This window comes from Wasmannia auropunctata, unplaced genomic scaffold (assembly GCF_000956235.1).
Source record: "Wasmannia auropunctata unplaced genomic scaffold, wasmannia.A_1.0 LD334260.1, whole genome shotgun sequence".
NCBI classification, from domain to species: Eukaryota; Metazoa; Arthropoda; class Insecta; order Hymenoptera; family Formicidae; genus Wasmannia; species Wasmannia auropunctata.
In genome coordinates, this window is record NW_012028630.1 from 16,950 (window position 1) to 31,964 (window position 15,015).

Consider the following 15,015-nt stretch of genomic DNA (forward strand, 5'->3'; position numbering starts at 1 on the left):
GTATCCAAATGTCCAAAATCTACTCTTATTAAGGATTTATAAAATTCCAATAGATTTAAATATTACAATGGATTGTAAAATATATAGATGCAAACAATATATTGATATCTTTATTTTCCTGCTTGCTTATAAATATAAAAATACGATATATTCCGTATACACATATATAATATATATACGATATATTTTGTAAATACGATTTAAATATACTATATTTATTAAAAAAACATAGTATCATTGGTCAACATTTACTAAGAAAATCATTTAATCTTTATTCAGAATTCTTTTCACCGGATTTTCCCATTTTTTGTGAAAAAAAAATTTGTTTCAACTTTAACAGGATTGTGCCACATCTTTCCGTTATCCGATCGAGTTCAGCTTTTACACAATTTTTTTTCTCACGAAATGGAACTTTAGGGGGCGTCGTGAAAAAAATTCGGAAAAAATTTTTCACCAAGTATAAATAAGGTCCACCCTAATGTACACATATATTAATACATATAAATCAGAATCAAATAACTCTATTATAGTAAAATGAAAGAAAGAGATTCTTATAAAACGTAAAAATTCTGATACAGTATTAAGAATTAATTAGAAGAACATTATATTTTATAACGTATTAATTTAATGTTAATGAAACATTTTGATTAATCTGCTTTCATATATTTTCTATCTGTTCTCTCCACAATTATAAAATATTGTAATATCTTTTTGCGATTTGTTTTAATTTCTTTTTGATTTTCTATTGTTATAATTATTATCGAGAATTTCGTATACCTATATTCTTTCGCGAAATGGTATTTTCTCTGTAGCTGGACGAATCTAGAACTTTGCGCGACCAGCGCAGTCAATTGGTCGAGAAACAGGAAATGTCAACTCGCACTAATTAAGATCCGAGACTTGATCCCTTCTAAAGTACACGATAATTATTGCATGAAATTCTACGTGCGTAGAAACCGGTAATATGAGCATATTACTTTTATTAATCAATAAACAAGCGATTACAGAGATCATCGGATGTCGTATAACAAACGTGATCTGCAATATCAAACAATTTTCGGCGTAATAATAACGCGCATACAGCTACTCGATACATTTCGACACTTTCAATATTCTCGCTCGCGGATTCCAGTAACAACATAATTAATAATTATTTCAATTGATGATTAAATATTTGAGAGTTAATTGACATCTTTTAATCGATCTTTTAACTATTTTAAAATATTTTAGAAGATATATTCTTATAAATCTTTTTTGTAAATTATTTTTAAGAAACACAATTCTCGATTTGTGTCAATAAAACAATTTTTTTCCTCTTTTTTTATTAAGTTATCTCGACACTCTTTGTACACTTTAACGATGTAATTGCGCATATTTAAAAAAAATTGATTTAAGCATCGAAGATTTAAAGATGCGTTGAAGGAACACTTAGCAAATTTGTCCATTTAGCTAAAAATTTAGATCTGGTTGAATGGCTAATTATTTTACAAGCAAAAAGTATGTAACAATTAATTTAATAATAAGTTAATTATCAACTATTTGATTCTTAATAATAAGTTAATTATCAACTATCTGATTCTAAATATATGTATATGCATATACAGTAATAGCACAGTTTACGTTTAATATAAAATCAAAATACTATAGCGAAAAATCGCCGATATCATCATATACATATATACTTTATTTTTATTTATTTCTTAAATAAAAGCTAAAAATAAAAACTTTGAAAACATAAATACAAACCAGAAAAAGTGTCTTTTATCAAATAATATAACAGTTTTTTATATACTGTTTGGAATTTTGCAATATTTAACATAAGATAAATAAGAATGAGCGTTTGACAAAATAAGCCCTAAACCGACAAAATAAGAAAGTTTTTAGAGGAAAATATAAAACAGTTTTGCGAAACTACAAACATGTAAAACAATCTACTATTAACAATAATATTATTTAAACTATACAATTTTCAAAAGAAAATTGTAAGAGTGTTATTTTCGCGTTTGTAGAAAATTTGTTTTTAGTCAATTTTATGTAGAAATAAGTCACAAATATATAAATTTTTATCTATTTAATTATTATTATAAACTGATCATGTTTTTATCACTATTAATAAACCACAACATTTAGTTTCCAAGAAATAAATGAGTGTTTCTTTAGAAGACATATGCATCGCAGTATCGGCGATTTTCTTCTACATATTATATAGATATTCGTTGGACTGGGAAAACAATTAAAAATTCATAAAAGATAATACTAATAAAAATATGCGTTTTATATTAAAAAATTTAAGACAAACAAATCGATATCTTTGCTGTGAAATTTTAACATAAAAGTGGAATAATATATAATTACCACATCCTATAACAAGACATTTTGGTTGCGAGATGTTGCCAAAGGGAAAAATGCCAGCGGAATGATAAAGCCAGGACTTATTGTGTCCTCAGTTAGTCTCAGATGTGAACCAATTTTGAACAACATATTACGCAATTAAATTGATGACAACACCAGAGTAGATCTGACCATAGCAATGCCACGACAGACATTGACACAACAACGCGACATGCAGATTACTCGCATATCCGAACCATCTGTCGTTAACATATATCGTTGTATTTTTGCGAGAAATTTACTGACACTGCAGTTTGCAATAACAAAATTGCTTGGCATTTGTCATCAATCTGCTATCATCAGATGTATATTTGGTATCTGCTTGCTGTTAGCAGCTACCATTCTGTCATACATTTTGATCGAACTAGCGACAAAGGTTGTTGCATATTGACGGAAGTATTGTCATTCTAACAAAATTGGTAATAACAAAGTATGTTTCCCATTTGTGATCTTTCACTAAACATAATTTGTTGCCAACATTTACAATTGCAGAAAATGTATATCGGGGAATAGTAATAATGTTATTTTTATTCAATATGACGATGACTACGTAAAGGCTGATGTTAAAGATGTGTATATTTATTTAAACGCTATACAATGTATTTAATGTAAGTAAAACAACAAAATTATAACAAACCGCAAAATTTATTAGCGTTGCTAAAATCAACTTAACAATATTGAGAATATTTTCTTAAATGTTAATTGCGGTAACATTTGTTTATTTAAATGATTGCTCTTTTTGCATTATTTTTTAAAATGTGGCCGATTGTTTACTGGTGCAGAGTTCAAACCAGTTGGACAATGGGTCATTAAAATGCAAAGCGAGGATCAAAGCATGAAATTAGATCAGACACGGGCTGCCTGAAACTAGCTGAAATATTGAACGTGAACCGAAATCGAATGTGAGAAGTGACATTTACGTTGGTATCTCTCCTCATACACACACAAAAACATATACAGAGAGAGAGAGAGAGAGAGAAAGAGAGGTCAAACATTATATAGACAATATTATCAGCTCAAATAAAAATAAGTGAATTTAACATTTTGCATACATTACGTATACTTTTTGCACAATTATTTTTACAAAGTATGAATATTTAAATCTTTGTACAAAAAATTGTGAAAATCTTTTGTAGTAAAATGCAATTAGATTTTACATTGAATATTTTTGTACATAATAATTTTTTTATACAAAAAATACAATTGATTTTACAATTCACTATTTTTGTAGAAACATATTTAATTTTTTTTTTATACAATTGATTTCACAATTCAATAGCTTACCTTTATGTGAAAAAGAAATGCTGCTTCCTCAAATGAATTAAAGCATTGAAATGGTACAATTACAATAAATACATATTTTATAGAAAGAAAATTAAAAAAATGATCTCTATTTTTGTTTGTGCAGATAGTTACGGAGATAATAGACATTCTTATTTATTGTGCAAGCATATAACAATTGCATTCTACAATAAATATAAATTTATATTAAACAATAAATATAAATTCTGCCAAAATTACATTTAAAATTACACACATTTTTAAATATTACGTACCCAACAAGATTCTCACAACAGTTTCCAATAAATTCCACAATTTTGCTCACGTTTAAATACGCTGATCTACGTCGAAAAGCGAGCCATATCATGAAAAGGGTTACGATGTATACGTAAGCACGACGGCATCGTTTTTCCACGCGATTCACGACGTCTCCCCTGGGAGGCTGTACGACGCTGTACGGACGCGCCGTTCACATGCACACGCACATGCATTTTGCGCTTGCAGCAGACGCGCGAGGATGGAATGACAGGAAGTGGAAGGATATTAGCCTGGATGTCACTCCGCGTAATAGGAGGAGACGGGTGACCCCTTCCCGCCACTTGCACCCTGTATACGTCCCCAGGGGTACGAGACACCCCCGATACACCTCGGTAGGATAGGGTATAGTATTCATCCTCCCGTCCGGCGATAGAACTCCACCACGATATTGACTGCTCCTGACACACGGCAGGATCTGTTTTCCTCTACACAGTGAGATAATGGGGATTCGAACATCAAAGAGGATGTAGGAGCACGCGAATGCCGGCGATAGGACTTTCCATAGAAAAGAGAGAAAGAGTTGTATTCGGGAACTGTGTACTTTATGAACAATGCTTTAATAATTTAAATTAAATATAAACAAGTAATTTTATTTATCTATCCATAACATAAATTAAATTTCAATAAAAGGTCAGTGCAACAATCAGACAAAAAGTAAAATCTAACACGATTTAATGTATAACATAACTTGACATTTCTTCGCAATTACAGCAAAATAAGAAATAACTGAGAATAATATAAATATAAATTTTTTATAAAAATAAGAATATTTAATATTTATTAAAATTTGAAAAAGACTTACTTATTTCATTAATAATTCATTAATCATTAGTATTTTTGAATGGTGCATGTATAGCTATACTTTTCAATTATCATTGTTGTTTCTCGAAATTAAGTGAATTTCATTAAGAGAAATGGTAATCGCGGTGTGCCTCTGAAGTTTGATTGAATGCTTATCTCAACATTCTTATATACTCGGAACGACGTTGGATGATGCCGAGGCAGGAATAAGAAAGTCAAGTTTCTCCGCGTAAAAGAAACTTCTTCAGTGGAAAAACACTTTCACAGCAAAAAGAGAGTCAAGATCATGAGTATCGAGAGCTTTCGCGTCTGCTTTATTGCCGTTTAGACTTCTTTTCACTTCGCTTTGTTTGACTTTGCTGCCTCGTCTTTCCCGTAAAGTGGAATAATCTCTCACACCATTCCTCAATGCCGTTCCACGTTGTTCCGCTAAAGAATTCGTTACGCATCGCTTAAGATAAACGGGAAAAATGAGGAAAGTTCCTGGATGCGACACAAGCCTTTATCTTCTCGAATAAAAGTCAATGCTTCTTGGCACACGGTTTCACATAATATGAGCACTGCTAAACATTTATGGGAGAAATAAACTGCGGAATTGCAAGTATAACGTCACTGCGTAATGTCGTTTTGCTAGTGAATTTCACAAAATCAAAAGAATGTTCTATAAATTCTCTCTACTGTATAATATTAATTAAAATCATTATACAAATGACGCACGCAAAATGATTTGCCAATACTTGAAATTAATAATTATAATAATTAGAAAGTTGTAAAAATAGACGCTTACTATTCTTCATATATTACTTCGTACTTTTATCTCACAAATGATTTTATCACGTCGAAAGAACGACTGGCATAATTTCAATTAAATTTTCCACTTGGATTAGCAGAACTTATTTCGAAATAGTTCATATAGGGATGTGCTAATTGACGCGAATCTTGATTTTCATTTTGCGAAGATCACGATATGCGGCAAAATCCGACCGCAAATTTGCAAAGGTAATACAAATCTATGCCGAGCTGCAGCGACGAGTTGCAGTTTCGCGGTACGATGCGGTGAAACAAGTACCGAGTTATCAATGAGAAATGCAAGTGCGACAAGTGCCGGCGGCGTGTCCCGACTATATTACAATGTATATGCATATGCATGCATAAATAACGTTGAACCGGATCGGCGTCCGGTCAAATTACATGCTTACATTGGTCGCGAATCGCCGGCCGATTGCTTCGCCGAGCGTGAAAATCGGTTTTGGCCACTCGGGGGACCATGGCAAAACGGTTTCCCCGTGACCATTTCCTGCTCGATGAAGGCAGCGCGAATGCTCGTAGACATTCGAAAGTTACCCGAGCGAATATCGTCGAACTACGCCTCGGGGGCCGCAGCGATATAAGCAGAAATTTGCGCACTGTCGCACACTCCAAGTTTTTACATCTTTTCGGGAAAAAAAAAAGTTGAAACCACATCTCGACATTTCCGTTTTACTAGTTTCCATTTCGCATTCTTTCTTTTTGTCAATTAATGCAGGCGGATAGTGCGCACAGTTACTTTCACAGTTTGCGTTTGATGGGTTTCGACATATTTCAAATACGAACCGTGTATGCATACTGCACAAAGTAAGGGAAGGGGGAGGGGGCAAATAGTGTCACTTTAAATTTCTCCTCTTTCCCGTGTCTATTCTACCACTACTCGTTAATAAGAAGGCAGTTTTCAAGCATCTAATCATCTTCTGAAAAAGCCATAAAAATCAAAAGCCAAATATAGTTGGCAGAGAAGTCTAAAGTTTTGCATTCGTAAAATAAGGTAAAACCTGGATCTTTTTTTTGATATTTAAAGTTATATTTTCTTAATTGCTGAATCGTTAAATGAGATCTAACCTATTCTATGTCATATGGTACCTTTTTCTTCTATTTTGATATAATTCCTATGTTTGTATATTAATTTTATTTCTTTGAGTAAAGTTTTAAAGGAAAAAGTAGCTCCTGGAACAAATAATGACAATTTTTAGTTGGATAAATAATGACAAGTCAAAAAGATTTTTTAATATTTGAATATGATTTTTCTAATTTATTTGGGATAATATGAAATTAGTTGCAAGGCAAGATCCAGAATAAATGTAATTTCCGATAAGAAGTACTAGCAAATAATGTTACTACTATTATTTATCAATAAATAAAAATTTACATATGGCAGAGTATAGAAATTAATATAAATTATCTTATCTAATCAAAATGTCAAAAGAAAGATCGATCAGGAGTTAAGAATTATGTATTATGTAATTATTCCATAGGGTGTCACTATTTACCCATAAAGTGGGGGCAAATAGTGACAAATGTAGGTTTCAGTTTTTATGAAAATCTAACCCGTATACATGACTTATGGAAACTATATTAAGTTTTTTGTATATTTGAAAGTGGAAAGTACTCTTTTAATGAAAAATCATATCTTGTAAACTTGAAATTAGCTTGTAGAAGAGAGAGGAAAAAATCCGTCACTATTTGCCCTCCCCCCCTCCCTTCCCTTACTCACAATCAGTCGATGTTACTTGTCTATAATTGGAAATCCATCGTATTTGTATTGAAAAAAAAATACACACATATATGTGTGTGACAACTGAATTTTTCTTATAGACATTAAATTGTTTCCCCCGAGAGAGTTTAATTGTCTTCAATTATGAAAGTTGTTTCTTGCTCCATTGATCGTATTATATGTATATATAAAAATCGGTCACCTATAAGTACCTGTTCGAGAGGTTCCCTATTTCCAATTTTACGTTTGTCACAAAATTCGAATATTGATAATTTCGACTCGTAAGAGAGAAAGAGAGAGAAAAAAATATCCAAGTCGCGCACGGACATTCATCTTTCAAATATAATATATGCGACGTCATCGGATATATCCAGTGTTAACTTGCGTTTCGTACGACTTTGCAGCTCAATCAGTTGTTTGTCACGGACGGCCGTTTAAAAAAACACAGCACCTGACTCGCGCGATAAGCCTCCACTGCAGTGGATTTCACGGGACGATATTCGATCGATAGCTCAAGAACTGTGCACGCGCACAAAGCGCGCGCGATTCAACGTCGGCTTGTTAACGCTGGTTTAACGCCGAGCGACCGCGTATGCATGCACGCACGCACGCACGCGTGTCTCCTCGCACTCGTATACACCACGGTGGTACGTGTCCACGTTTACTCGTGTCCCTCGTGTGTGTGCATGCGATATTTGCCATAGGAAACCACACAATGGTCTGTCACATCATGGCTCGCCCATAGTCCACCTATGTCATATATACGTATACACTCTTCCTCCCGCGTCCCTCGCATCGTGCACCGCGCGTGCATCGATGAAACCGATGCACCAATCTACCCGGCTTCAAGTGTCGATACGTTCGACACAAAAGCCTTCCTCTCCCACCACCCATCGCTCGTCACCGGCTCGGTGGGATATCAGGAAATTAATCGGCGCTTTGTTCGCATTTTAGATATTACATTGCCAAACGAAACGGAACATACCTATACCGTCCTGCGTTTCGCACTTTGTATAGCTCGGGTTTTCTAATCTTGCGTGATATTTCATTGGCATTTTGTATAATTTTTTTGTGGAATTAAAATGTTTAGACGATTGTTAAAATCTCTTGTCGCTGCTTAAATACATTTTCTTAATATATGTTAATTAATATATATTAGAAATATTAAGAGAAACAATAACTACAATTGTAAATTTATTTCTGAATCGAATCACATCGGCGACAATACGTAACATCGATGAAATACAATCGTTCCTCGCGCATTTTCGTTCACAAATCCGCTCTCACAAAAGTTCACAAGTGTCTTTTCGTCGGCTGAGTGAAACGGAAGGAAACACGAATGGGGAACGCGATAAGCTGTAAAAACCGTTATAGATAATAGAGTAATATTCCCTCCGCGCTTTCCCGCGGTTTAAAGGTGGGGAAGACGGGGGAAATAAAGCGGGACGCGAATCCGTTTTTATCCTCAAATCCGCGAGCTACAGAACAGCTTCGCACGGATGTGCTCGCAGTAGAGTTCTGGCCGTGTATTTGCAGTTCTACGCGCGGATTTAGAAGTAGTTATATATTATCTATGCCGCGGTATTGTTAAGCCGTCGCGCGCGGATAATGGCGCTTGATTCTAAATTATGCGAAACGAAATGACTCATCATCGGTAGCTCAGACTCGCTTGCGAATATAGAAGTGAAATATTAGACGTTATCATTACCGACGAACGAGAAATTATTGTTTCAAATAATGCTTTAATTGCAGACTATTAAATGGTGCGCATTCACTTCTCGCAACTCTTTAAAGTCTTCTTGCTATTATTCTATGGGGAACGAAGATTAATTACGAGCTCATTATTCTATAGCCATTGACATTATCTGTGTCTTTTAATATTTCGCATATGTTTAATAATTGTAAATCTGATATAAACAGCAATATTCTTTTATGAAAATGTGCTCTACAAATAAAAAAGATATTAATATGTTTCATAATATTTCTGCAAAGATAATTAAAGAAATAATATATATAATAACTAATAAGAAGCATATAATTTATAATATAATACATAATAAGAAATAATTTACTTCTTTAATTATTTTTATGTATAAAAATGTACATATATATAAAAATTCTCTTTCTATTCTTCTTTATTCTGAAATATTAATTATAATTATAACAGAATATTCCTTAAATTTTACTTATTATAATATAAGTATAAATAAAATATTCAGTCTGTCTATTTATAATAAAAATCTAAATTTTTGTATAAATAAATTCGATAAATATGTATGTTTGTTTGTAATATCTTTTTTCTGATAAATTCTATATACACGGCGTGATAACTAAGTTCTCGAACTAAGGCCATAAAAAACACATAAAGAAGATAAAAAATATTTATATATTTATATTTATAATATCATCATTCAACATTGTTTTCATCCGCTTGTGAATATCGTTTATATGACGAATTAAATGTTTGAGAAAACTCTTCGTTTTTACTAACTTTGTCGGCTTTAGTTCTTTTGTCACAGTCTGTTGGATCGATAGCACATCCTCAAATCTCGTTCTGCATTTCATTGCAATTTTTAATTTAGGAAATAAACAATTAGCCGACACTAAATCAGACGAGTAGAGATAAGTTAACACGAGTTGTATTGTATTGTTAAAAACTCGGCAACAAACGTTTGAATTTTTGATGAAATGAGAGATTCTCGTGTTAGCCCATCCGTCCTATTCGCCTGATTTAATGCTGGTTGATTCTTTTTATTTCCTAAATTAAAAATTACAATAAAAAGGAGATTTGAGGATATGTGAATCCAACTATGCAAACAAGAGATCTAAAGGCAAAAAGTATAATTTTCCTAGTCATTCGATTTATTATATAAGCGTTGTTTGCAGGAAACGGGCGGGAACTATGTTGAATGATGATATTAATAAATATTTTTGATTTTTGTGTGTGTTTTTTATGGCTCCCTCAGTCCGGGAACTTAACTGTCGCATTGTGCAACTCAATTACCTATATACGTTAAGTATATTTGACTTACTTTTCTTGACGCGTAAATGAGGAAAAGGAAGCTCAATTATTGTAATATATGCGCACAACTGTAACATGTATTCATGCCGATCTGATCGCAGGTGGAATGAATATATATACAGATAGAACGTTCTCTCCGCTAATTGTACATAAGTATAATAAGAAAGCCCGCGTTTGGTCAAAGCCATGCAGAGGTCGAGCATGCCGCGTACAACGTTACGCGCTTTCATCGGGTGACAAGTAACAATTAGAAATGTGCGATTTACAAAATTGTGCATCGCGATTGTAATCTTCCTTGAGAATCGCTGCAGTAAATGTGATATATTTCTTTATTACGATTTTTTATCCCGGATATAATTATTATAACTGGAAATTGTGTGTGATTTTGATTATCGTAAATGCAATTTTGAATTGTGTGTCAATTTCACATCGTAAACATTTTGAATTACATACATGTAATTTGAAATTTTTAATGCGATTTAAAACAATCAACATGCATAATAAAACTTTCAAAAGGGCTCCGTTTACCTACAAAACGATTACCTACAGCTTTGTTTGCACATAACCGTATTACATACAGCACATTGTACACACGACTGTATACGCACATAAAATAAGGAAACTATGTTAACACTTTGTATAGCACAAATCATTATTGATCGTATTAATAAAATAATTTCTTTAGATGCTTGGTATATAAACTTTTTGCTCACAGCGCTGTGTGTAAAAGTTAGCATGATTTTCTTGTTTTATTGTATGCAACATAATCCTGTGTGCAATGCATTGTGCGCAATATTGTCGTGTGTGCAATACGCTGTGCGCAATACGGTCGTGTATATAACGCATTGTGTGCAATACGATTATGTGTACAATGCGCTGTGTGCAATACTGTTGTGTGCAAACAAGCTGTATAAGCAATCTTTTGTAGGCAAACGGAATCCTCTTAAATTTTTGAAAGTTATTTTAAACAGAAACTAACAGCATACAGACATTTGAAAATTACTCATAAAATTCTTACTTTTTTATGCTAAAAGATTACTATATAGAATTAATTAAAAATACTATCTTTTTAAAATTTATTCGTCATAGAAAAAAAATTAATTTATTGACAGAAAAATTAAAATTAAATTAAGTTCAACTGCTATATATACTCCATCAAACGCGCATTTTCTTAATCATTTTTCAAATCAAAAGTACGACTTTTAATCACATGCAATTTTGTAATTCAAAATTCAATTGCATACCGTGTTACGTATAATAAGAAGAAAAATCACTTTGTTCACGATATATCACAAAATCGCACGTCTCTAGTAACAAGGATATTTGGAGATATTTCACGCACTAATTTTAAAACAAGTAAAACATCTTTAACTCAGTATTTCAATTTAAATGTAATGATTGCAGTATTTTTTTATTAAAACAATCATTGTTGAATTAACAATACATGTTTGGGTAAGCAAATTTTGGTGGAAGTAAATAGAATTTCTGTATTTATTACAATAAAATATTTTAGTACGTAGCCAGAACGTTTAAGTATAATACCGGTTCGAATTTGGTTAGTGCATGTATAGTAATAATACATCTAACAATAAGTATCTAGTTATTAAGATTACAAAGGAAAAAAAGCATAATTGGATTAGCCTCACATATATGGTTAAAAGAGTATTGGTGAAATTAAACAGAATTCTGGTTTTCATGATTATCATCCGCAGTAGTTGCGTCGCATAATCGTCGACAGATGGACGCAATATTATATATTTCTCGTAAATAAGAAACCATCACACAATATGGAATAAAAGAGGCAACATTCTGAGACTCATCGATATTGGCTGTGTTCAACAGAGAAACCAAATCAGTGAGCGCTCTTTGATTCTTTAATACGATTGGTTCTTGCCTTTAGATCTTCGCTGGATCTAAGTGCAGAAACCAATCATAATACGGAATCACCCTTATTTGTGACTTTTGAATTTTTTTTACGACGCCCCCTAAAGTTGTTCCATTTGGTGAAAAAAAATTGTTTAAAAGTTGAATTTGATCGGACAACGGGAAGACGTGGTATCTAACTTGAAGTTTTTAAATTAATTCTTGAAATAATATATATATATATATTAGGGTGGACCTTATTTATACTTAGTGAAAAATTTTTTTCGAATTTTTTTCACGACGCCCCCTAAAGTTGTTTCATTTGGTGAAAAAAATTATGTAAAAGTTGAGCTCGATTGGATAACGGAAAGATGTGGCACAATCCTGTTAAAGTTAAAATATATATATATATATATATATATATTAGAGAGTACTTGTACTTGTATATACTCTAAAAATAATATCGAATCTTTTACAACAACATTCGTATAATTATTAATATACAAAATAAAAAACATATTTAATTTATAATATTATCTTTTAGTGTACTTTGTTTTTATCTATTTATATACATATTAACAATATTATTCTTAGAGAGTACTTGTACTTGTATATACTCTAAAAATAATATCGAATCTTTTACAACAACATTTGTATAATTATTAATATACAAAATAAAAAACATATTTAATTTATAATATTATCTTTTAGTGTACTTTGTTTTTATCTATTTATAATATTTACTTCCTGCTTTAAAATTTTTTTTTGTATAGCGTAATTAGTTGAATATCTGCTAATCATATTGATTCTATACATAAAAAAGTATCGATACATCTAGTAGATAAAAGTTAATCGCATTTTTTTTCAAAAACCCGATATGTAGAACAGTTTCGGATTCAGCGCATCAAAGATAAGAAACCACTCTTCCACAGTAAACAAGATTAAAATTTGTAATTACCTTATATAAAATTGTAAGTAGCAACAAAATTATAATTTATAGTTAAGTTTCATTCCTCATTTTGATTTTTTTCTTCAAATGTACACATAAATTGCGCACGTAATATTTGTTTCCGTCTTAAATCGACGAATCGCTAATTGCGTTGAGCTAATTGGACTAGTAATCATTGAATGTCTATAAATACATAAGAAATAACTTTAATGAACTTCGTTACATAGCTACATTATAATTCTAATGTTTATTTAAAAAAAAAAATTTAATTTTCTTGATTTTTCAATTGAGAAAATATTTATATACCTAAATGAATATTTATCAAGAGATATATTATCAGATTTTGCGTTAAAAAAAAACGCGCACAAAAGTTTGGCATTACTGGTTCAAATATCCAATGTTATAAATTTGTAAACTATTGTTTATTTTGTGTGTATTCCTCTTCACACACACACACACACACACACACACACACACACACACACGAGCGCGCGCGCTCTTCCACATGACTTTCAGCTACTCAAGAACATGCGCGAAGCCTTATCTTCCTCACGTCCTCGCCGTAAGCCTCGTTAGCGCTAAATAACACCAATATTCAAATGAGCATAACTCTGCAAAAAAAAAACGTAGAGACCTCAACGATCTCACGTTCTTCTCGTCTCGAAAAGCGTCTTTTCAAACGAGCCCTCACTCGACTCCTCATGCCATTTAAGATTTTCAACCCCCCTCTTTATTGCCTCCCCCGGAGGGTTGAAGTGGATGTTTTCAAGATTAAATGATAGATTTTACGATGTGCCATTGTAACTCTATAATTTCAATCCAATATCTCGAACCATTCAGAAATATTTAGGTGGAACTTTGGGCAGTCTCTGTATATATAGTGTATATTTATTTCAATTAACCACACAAATGTGTGACATCCTTGCTCTTTCTAGAAAAAATAAATTTAAATAATAATATATTTTTTAAATTAATATTTTTGTTTAAAATTACTTAATGTTTTAAATCTATTGTCTGTATTTTTGAACAATATTTTTATCTTGTTATATTATTGTTTAACTAATTGCGTGTACGTTGGCACTTTTCTTATGCCTTTTTTTTAGAAAAGATAATATTTAATATATAGTATAAAAATATGCAAATTATTTACATACATTTCATTTCTTAATTTTAGACTAAATAGGTACGCATTTTGATAGTAAATTTAATATTATGAAATCTCTTTAATATTTGTTTAATATTTGCAATTTGTTTGTGTAATTTTTTAAATAGTATTGTATAAAAAAACAATATAATTGTTTAATCTTTGCAGTACTGTTTCGATTACACTGCTACAAACTTACAGACTACAGTGCTTGAGTTAGCTCGAACGCGTATCTTCATTTATATAAGTATTTCAAATTAAATTTGTATCATTGGGATGATTTTACTGATAAATTTAGTAAAGTGTGCAGGTTTGATATTTAACAGAATTAAATATATTTATTTTGCACAGTAATACAAAAGAACTTTCCTATCTATCCTATCTAAAAGGAAGTAAGTATGTTAAATCGATACTCGAATTATCGAAGTTTAATAGTAATTGGCTCTTTTCCGCGACACCGATTGGTTTTCTCACTGCACTTACTTCGTGAGCAGCGGTTATCATATGTATATTTTGACAGTTGTGTATCGAAGAATTAATAATCTATTGTAATACAATGTAATTATACGCATTTTAAACGTTGTTATAGTAATAAATAAAGAAAAAGTTAAATAACACGCGTGAAACGCGCGTCTGTGATGTCTAGTTACAAAATTAAGATGGCCACACGCACTAAAAAAAAAAGAATCTGGTTACATTAATTGGAAATCTTTTAGAGT